Source organism: Macaca thibetana, chromosome 18, assembly GCF_024542745.1.
Source record: "Macaca thibetana thibetana isolate TM-01 chromosome 18, ASM2454274v1, whole genome shotgun sequence".
In the NCBI taxonomy this organism is placed as follows: Eukaryota; Metazoa; Chordata; class Mammalia; order Primates; family Cercopithecidae; genus Macaca; species Macaca thibetana.
In genome coordinates, this window is record NC_065595.1 from 45124693 (window position 1) to 45132802 (window position 8110).

Below are 8110 nucleotides of genomic sequence, written 5' to 3' on the forward strand. Positions count from 1 at the left end.
ATGATTAAAGTTTTACACTGCCTTAAAATCTTGTAAGACAAGTACTTGCTTCAGGAATGTCTTAGCCATTCTTGACCCTTTGTATTTCCAAATAAATTTTTGAATTAACTGGTCAAATTCCACAAAAACAAACAAAACCATACCCTGCTGGGTGTTTTTTAAAACAGCGATAAATTCATATATTAAAGACAGATTAACTGATATGTTTATAGGAAACCATCTTTCTCTCTATGAACACGGTATGTCCTCACATTTATTTAGGTCTTCTTAATGTCTTTCGATATATTTCTATACCTTTCTAGTTAAAGGTCTTGCCCTCTCTTTTTCTATTTATTCCTACGTGGCTTTTTTTTTACTATTGAGAAATATTTTTATTACATTTATTATTGCATGCTGCTAGTTTGGAGTAATAGAACTGACTTTACCATATTGATCTTCTTGCTGATTAATTGGCATTCCTTGCAGATTCTAGATATCAGTCCTTAAATTTTACTATATCAATCATATATTCAGCAACTTAATAAACTCCTGAATTTTCTATGAAGGTATTTATATTCACTCTAAGGAATGATCATTCTGTTCATTCCTCATAGCCTTGTAGCTCTTTGTTGCTTTACTGCACTAACTCGTATCTCCAGTGCAATCGTGAAGAGGCAGCGTAACAGTGGGCATCTTTATATTGCTGCTGCTTTTCAAAGGAATGCCATTAATGTTTCTCTATCAAATACTATGTTTGCTGTAGGTTTTTCACAGATGCCCTTTGTCAGGTTACAGAATTTCCCTTCTGTTCTTAGTTTGTTATGAGTTTTTACCATAAAAGAGAGATGAATTTTAATAAATTCTTTTTCTGCATATTTTAGGATGATACAGTTTTTTTTAACTTTAAACTGCTTGTGTGGATAATTACATTAATAGTCCTTCTAATGCAGAACCAAGCTCACCTTCCTGGAATAAACTCTTTGTTCAATATACAGTATTTCCTTTATATATTGCTGAATTCAACTTGCCTAATTATTTTTGACAGTCTTTTGCTCTTTAGACATATTTTTACACTCTCTAAACATATTAAGCCTTTATCTTATATTCCATATCTGACAACTACAATATCTGCCATGTTTGAATGCCTCATTACATGGTCTCCTTGCTCTTCTGATTAACTCATGGTTTACTTAAAGTGTTTTTGGCTTTTTAAATTGTGAATGCATTTCTAGGAAGAAACTTTACCTGTGTCAGTTCTCTCAGGCCTGTGTTCCCATATTTCTCCAGCGAGGATTTCATCTGATTCGCAGTCCTGAGACCTGAGACTACTTTTCACTAAATTCTTGGCTTTGTTTCCCCTTCTCCGCACCATTAAGGTAGTATGAACTCCGACCCCAAATCCAGTTTACAGTGGAACTGCAGTTACAATTTTTCAGGGAAGGTTATTCTACCCTTCTGGTGAAAAGCTGAAACAGGCAACCTTGTTCCTATTCTACCTACCCCATACTTTTCCAACCCTTGAGGGACAGGTTTTTTGTTTTTTCCTAGTTTACCCACTGACACCTTTCAGGGAGTTTCAGCGTTACACAAAGGTCTCTGGATCTTACTTAGCAACTGCTCGATCCCTAGACATCGTCTGGTACCCTGTGGCCACCCTGCAAAAGCCAAAGTTCTAGGTCTCCAAGGATTTACAAATACCAGAACCCTTAGCACGGCAGCCAGTATCACTACTAACTTACCTCCCTGGATTCAAGATGTCTTGTTCTGGGTCTCTGGAAAGTTTCCTTACTTCTTGTCAGCTCAACAATGCACTTAAAAGATATTTTGAATATTAAGTCCAGTATTTTTAACATTTCATAATGTGGGACCTTTTTTTTAACCTCTATTCTGCCACGCTGCCAAAAACAGAAGACTCTTAAAGTTTTAAATAGTCTGCTGAGTATTTTTCCCCAAAAGAAATGTACATCTACTTCTAGAAGCCAAGGGAAAAACAATTCATTGAATTAACAAATACGTTCTAGGCACTAAGTACATATCAGTAAACTAAACAAAGATCAACGCACTCAAAGCACTTCTGTAGGAGGAGAGTCGAAGACAGGAAATAATAAACATAAGTAAACTAGATTATAGCACAGAAGGTATTGCAATGGAAAGAAAGAAAAAATTGAGTAGTCAGGTAGGGAGGACCACGAGTGCCTGGTGGATAGGAGCTGCGATCTTAAACAAGATAGCTATTACTAAACATTTCTTACTTCCCTATAACATACCACTAATTAATTTTTATTAAACATAAAATTTTAAGAAACTATGGGTACTGCCCTCCTCTCTTGGTTTGAGGTACGATGGAGAGCTGCTTCCAGAATTTTTTTTTTTTTTTTGAGACAAGAGTTTCACTCTTGTTGCCCAGGCTGGAGTGCAATGGTGTGATCTCAGTTCACTGCAACCTCCACCTCCTGGATTCAAGCAATTCTCCTGCCTCAGCCTCTCGAGGAGCTGGGATTACAGGAACCTGCCACCACGCCCAGCTAATTTTTTATATTTTTAGTAGACACAGAGTTTCATCACGTTGGCCAGGCTGGTCTTGAACTCCTGATGTCTGGTGATCCATGCCTTGGCCTCCCAATGTGCTGGGATTACAGGCGTGAGCCACTGCGCCCGGCCCAGATATGTTAATACTACATGACTCCATCTACTTCAAAAGAAATTAGGGCACACTTTAATATTAATTGGAAACTTATGATGCTATTTATTCAAAAAATTAAATATAAAAATAAACATAATAGGCTTAGAGTGAAGCCTTTACTTAAAAAATGGTTAAATTAGCAGAATTATCTTTCACATTTCTGAAGATAATTTGAATTTAATTAGTATCAAAGTTCTTTTGAATTTTAAACCTAATCCAGAAGGCAAATTGTTCAACTATATCTCCTTCTATCTTTTATGGAGATATACCCTATTTTTAACTCATTAAAACAGGTTTTCTATCTTTTCATAAGAATCATGTGTGAAATTATTAAATCACATCTTAAAAATATTTAAGTTCAAACCTAAGACAGTATTTTGCAGCCTTGTAATTATTTTCATTACTTTTCTCTTTATCTCTCAATTTTTCCTTCTCTTAAAAGGCAGACAACAAAGCTAGAATTCATATTTTATATAAACACTGTAATATAATTATATACAATAAATGATCTCTTTTTTAATGATACAGGTAATAAATAATGATGGTAATGAGGCCACTTCACATTGCCTGTCAGATAAAACTCCCAAAGGGCAAAGCCTACAAAACTTAGAGACAGGATTACTGTGTTAAAAAGAAAAGAAAAAGCTTTATGGGAAACTTTTGTCAGGATCCTTTTTTGGAGACAAAAAAGATTAGAAACAGTTTCACACAGAAACAAAATAGACTGAGCTGAGAATGTTTCCCAAGGCAGTTAAACACTGCATTTATCACAACAATGTATTACCATCAGCTGGTGGTGGTGCTGCCTACCACACAGTCCAAGCTCTAGGCAGCCTCTGGCCAGCTGCCATTCCCTCCACTCACAAGACCATGAGAATTCCTCCTCCATTTGGCACATACAATTAGATGACCAATTCCCAATATTAAACTTCCTCCACATCCTTACGTTTGTCTGATTATGTATTGGACCTTGACTGAATTCTATTTTACATACTCTCAGATGGACAAAGAGAGCAAACTGTCTTTTAAAAACCTGAGTTAGATAATATTTGATTACATAAATATTTCTATAAGGTTGCTGCAAATTACAGCAAGTTTTCTACTGACTTATATAAAATATTAAAAAGCTATTAAATAACTGAAAGTTAAACTATGGCACAGGGTGGAAACTCTCTGCAGTATGTTCAACTGCTTCACTTTCTCTCACACAGTATTCCTGCCGTAAAGGTATAATCCCTTGGCCAACTTAGTAGCTCAGCCAAAAAATCAGAAAGAAAGGGAAAGCATGGCTCCAGGGAACTTCCCCTGCTCCCGAATCCCTACTCCCACCACATATGCACTTTAACCAAAACAGCTCCACCTTTATCTGTTCTACGCATTGGAACTTGTTAGGAGATATTTGAAAATATACTCCTGCTACTATAAAGTTTGAAAATCATCCACCTACAGCAGCAGTTCTGAAAATGTAGTACAAAGACCCCCCACCCTATCCAACTCAAGGGGTCATCAAGACCCTTTCAAGAGGTCTGCAAGGTCAAGACTATTTTTATACTATGCCAAGTCACCATTTGCCTGTTTACTCTCATTCCCTCCTAAGTATGTGGCTGAGGTCCAGAGGCTACATGATATGCAGTATCAACAGACTGAATGGAAAACAGAAGGTATCCACCTATGAGAATCCACCTATGAGAAGTCAGACATTAATAGGATTTGCACAAATGTCAGATAATGCCACACTTCTCACTTTTTGTTTTGGAAAAGTTATTTTTCATAAAAAAGTTTACATTAATATACCACAAGTCTATTATTTTAAATGAATTATTTTTAAATGTCTAGGTTATCTTTAACACGGTAAATATCAATACATATAAACCTACAAAACAAACTCTTTGGGGTCTTCAGTAATTTCTAAAAGTGTAAAAGGGTTTAGAGAACTACATGACTGAGAACAATTAGCCCACAAACTAAAATTCAAAATCCATAATAAAAAAAAATCCACTTATATTCACATCACAAACATTTATTAAATGCCAGTTTTATGCTGGGCTCTAGATCTACAGCAATAAACAGGACAGACAAGGTCCCTGCTCTCATGGAACTGTAGTGAAGCACTAGGACACAGACAATAAACAAAAAGTGATAGCCAGTAAGGAATGCTCCATAAACAAACAAAAAGAGGAGTTGGCTTGTCAGCAAGTGACTGGTGGCTACTTTATCCTAGGTGATCAGGAAAGGCTTCTTTGAGGCAAGGCAACGAGAAGGAGCCTGGAAGAGCAGGGAGCCAGACACGGGGAGATCCTGCAGAAGGGCCTTCTAGGCAGAGGCCTCTGGAACTCTGCCCATCACAGCTGCGACCACACCCTGGCTCCACTCTGCACCTCTTTCCCATGCCCTGCTCTTCACTCACATCCAACCATTCCCAGTTGCCCAATTATGTCGCGCTTTCTCTGGCTTCCATGTCTGCACAGGTGTTGCTTTCTCTGTCTGAAATGGCCTCACAAATTATATAGCTGTGCTATTCCTTGAAATCTGAACACTCTGTGATCCATGAAAGTGTATCTTCATTGTTCCAGGAACAATAAAAATAAAAAAAATTGAAATGATCTGTGTTCCACTCATTTCAGAAAAATGGTTTTCAGAACTATTTTCCACCTCGATCTGAAAGGATCAAATGTATACTGAAGAATAACCAAATCCTAGGGATTAACTTCATTTTCAAATAATGAAAACATGAATTATTATTTGGGATATCAGTGTTAAAATATATGTCTTCAATGTAAAGAATCTAACGATATTAATACTAAGCAAAGAGTGGGCAGATGATTACAATCAATATATTTTTTTTAATTCACTCTGTCTCCTGGTCACTGTTTCCTCCCAAATGCTTCTGATGAAATATGCTTCTGATGAAATGTTGTGCCCAACCTCCATTAAAAAATAATTATCTTATAGGAAAACTTCCTTTTTTTGGACTGTCCAACAACATCTATGATGCCAAGACAGTGAAGAATTAAAACATAAAATTTAGAGCTACAATTTATCTAAGTAAACTATCACGCATAGCAGTGCTTTCAGTTCACACATTTAACACATACTATGACAGCACACACAGAAGAGGCTCAAGGGCAGCAAGGTGCTCCAGACAAAATTATCCAAGAGCAAAAACACCCCCTCAAATAAGAGGTCTAAAAAGCAAAGCTATTTCCACATCCCAAGAGATGGGCTGCAGAAACAATGCTCTATTAATCTCATGTTATCCCATATATTCTGCATAAACTGACAGAGATTTAACTGACCTAATTTTTTTTTGCATTAAAATTCCATTTCAATCTAAGCTTAGCGTAGCTATCCTCTAAAGTACCAAAATATCAATCAAAGACCAACTTTCTAAAGACAAAGGCAGAAAAAAAGTAAAGAGGGATAAGATATAAAGTAAAACACACCACCAGTGGCAAACTGGTCAATAAACACAGACTGCTATTTTAAAAATGCCAAAAGATATCTTAGTCTGACAAAACTGGGTAACTGGATTTCTGGAAAACTAGGTTTGCAATGAGAAGAGTTTTCTAAAACATAAAGCATTATACATAAGTGATTGCTCTTTACTGTGGTAGGTTTAGGGATTTGTTTAGAGAAAGCTTTTACTCTGTTCACTAATAAGGAAGAACTGGAAAGCTCCTGTAAGAAAGAACACCTGCATTTGGACTTACAGTGCTCCTGTGATAGCTAGTGCTTAGTTATTTCCTGTCTTGAAAAAATAAGAGCTGGAAGATGCAGAAAGCTAGTCCTCCTTTTCCATCATTCTAGTAGTATATGTACACTTTATACCCTGAATGTTGATCTTTATTACTGCATTTATCATACTATATTATTTTTACTTACTCATTTGTCTCTCTGCCAAACTGTGAGCTCCTTGAGGGAAAAGATCACGTATTTCATTTTCGTGTCTTTCTTTTGTGTCTACAATACCTAGTACCACACCTAGAGTACATAATAGACACTAACGTTTATTAAATGAAGAAACAAAGTGAATCTTTGTTTAGTTTGGCTGAAATAATCAGTACAGCAGAAACTCAGGTACAAACAGGCATTAAATCAAACAAGAAGATTCTGAGTGGTGTTTTACACTCTTTTCATACCAAGGCACAGAGGTGGCCTCAAGCAACAGGGAGTTTACTTTTAAGATACAGGAAGCATGGGAGAAATAAAACTATCTCTATTTATAAATTACATGGTTATTTATGGGCGAAATTCTTAGAAATCTAAAAAAAATTAAATTTAATAAGCATGCAAAGTAAAAGATCAACATAATCTAATCAATTGCATTTCTACAGATTAGCCGCAAACAATTAGAAATGCAACTTAAAACATCCTTTTATAATAGCACAAAACCCACAAAATTGTAGGAATAAACTTAGCAGTAAGACAACTTCATTGAAAAATTAAAAATATTACTGAGAAAAATTTTAAAATATCTAAAGAGAGGGATCTAAGAAATAGCGATTAGATGATTTGATATTGTTAAAATATAAAAACTGCTGTATAGATTCGAGATAATTCTCCCCAAATCCCTATTTTTAAAATAAAAATTGGCAGTGACCCTAAATTTATATCAAAAAAATTTTTAAAACATATATGAAGCACACTGCAAGACATCCCCCAATATTCATGTCCCTTTCAGCAGTTACAGAACCCCCAATTTTTGCTAGGTACATGGACCACCAGAATAAAGATATATTATTTCCAAGTTACCCTTGGAATGACTAGTTGGAGGTTCTAGTTGATACATGAGAGGAAGCCTTGAGTATAACTTCACACAAGTGTCTAAAAAGGACTGCAGCATGACCCTTCTTTCACCCTTCCTCCATCCCACTGCATGGAACATGAATATGATAGTTGAAGTTTCGTTTGAGACCATGAGGATGAAGACCAGCCCCTGACTCAGCAAATAAGAAAGCTAGAACTAAGATCCCAGAAAACCATGGAGTCACCATACCAGCCCCCAGCCTCATATATGAGCTGTGTAAGTCCAGATTTAGACATGAGAGAGAAGTACCTCTTCCTTGCTTCAGCTACTCTTACACTAAGCCTCTGCATGAAACTAGTACCAACACCCAATCCTATCCTATAGCATGCATGCAAGGAAACCAGGAATCCCAAGCCAAACAGGGCAGAAACAACCATAGAGTAAGGCATCACAGAAGGAAGCAAAAATGCAGTAGCTCTGGCAGAACACAAGGCCCCACCAAGGACCCCAGCAGAAGGGTTAGTGTCTCTCAAGGACTCCATGAGGACAACACTCCAAGAGCTTCTTCCTTCTCTTTTCATCCCCAGTCAACTCTGCTCTCTCCTTTTTCTCCGCCCTCACTTTTTTCCTCTGATTTCCTCAAACTGCCTATGAGTGATAATGGCTTTTTTACTCTCCCATGCACTGTGTTAGACTCAGGG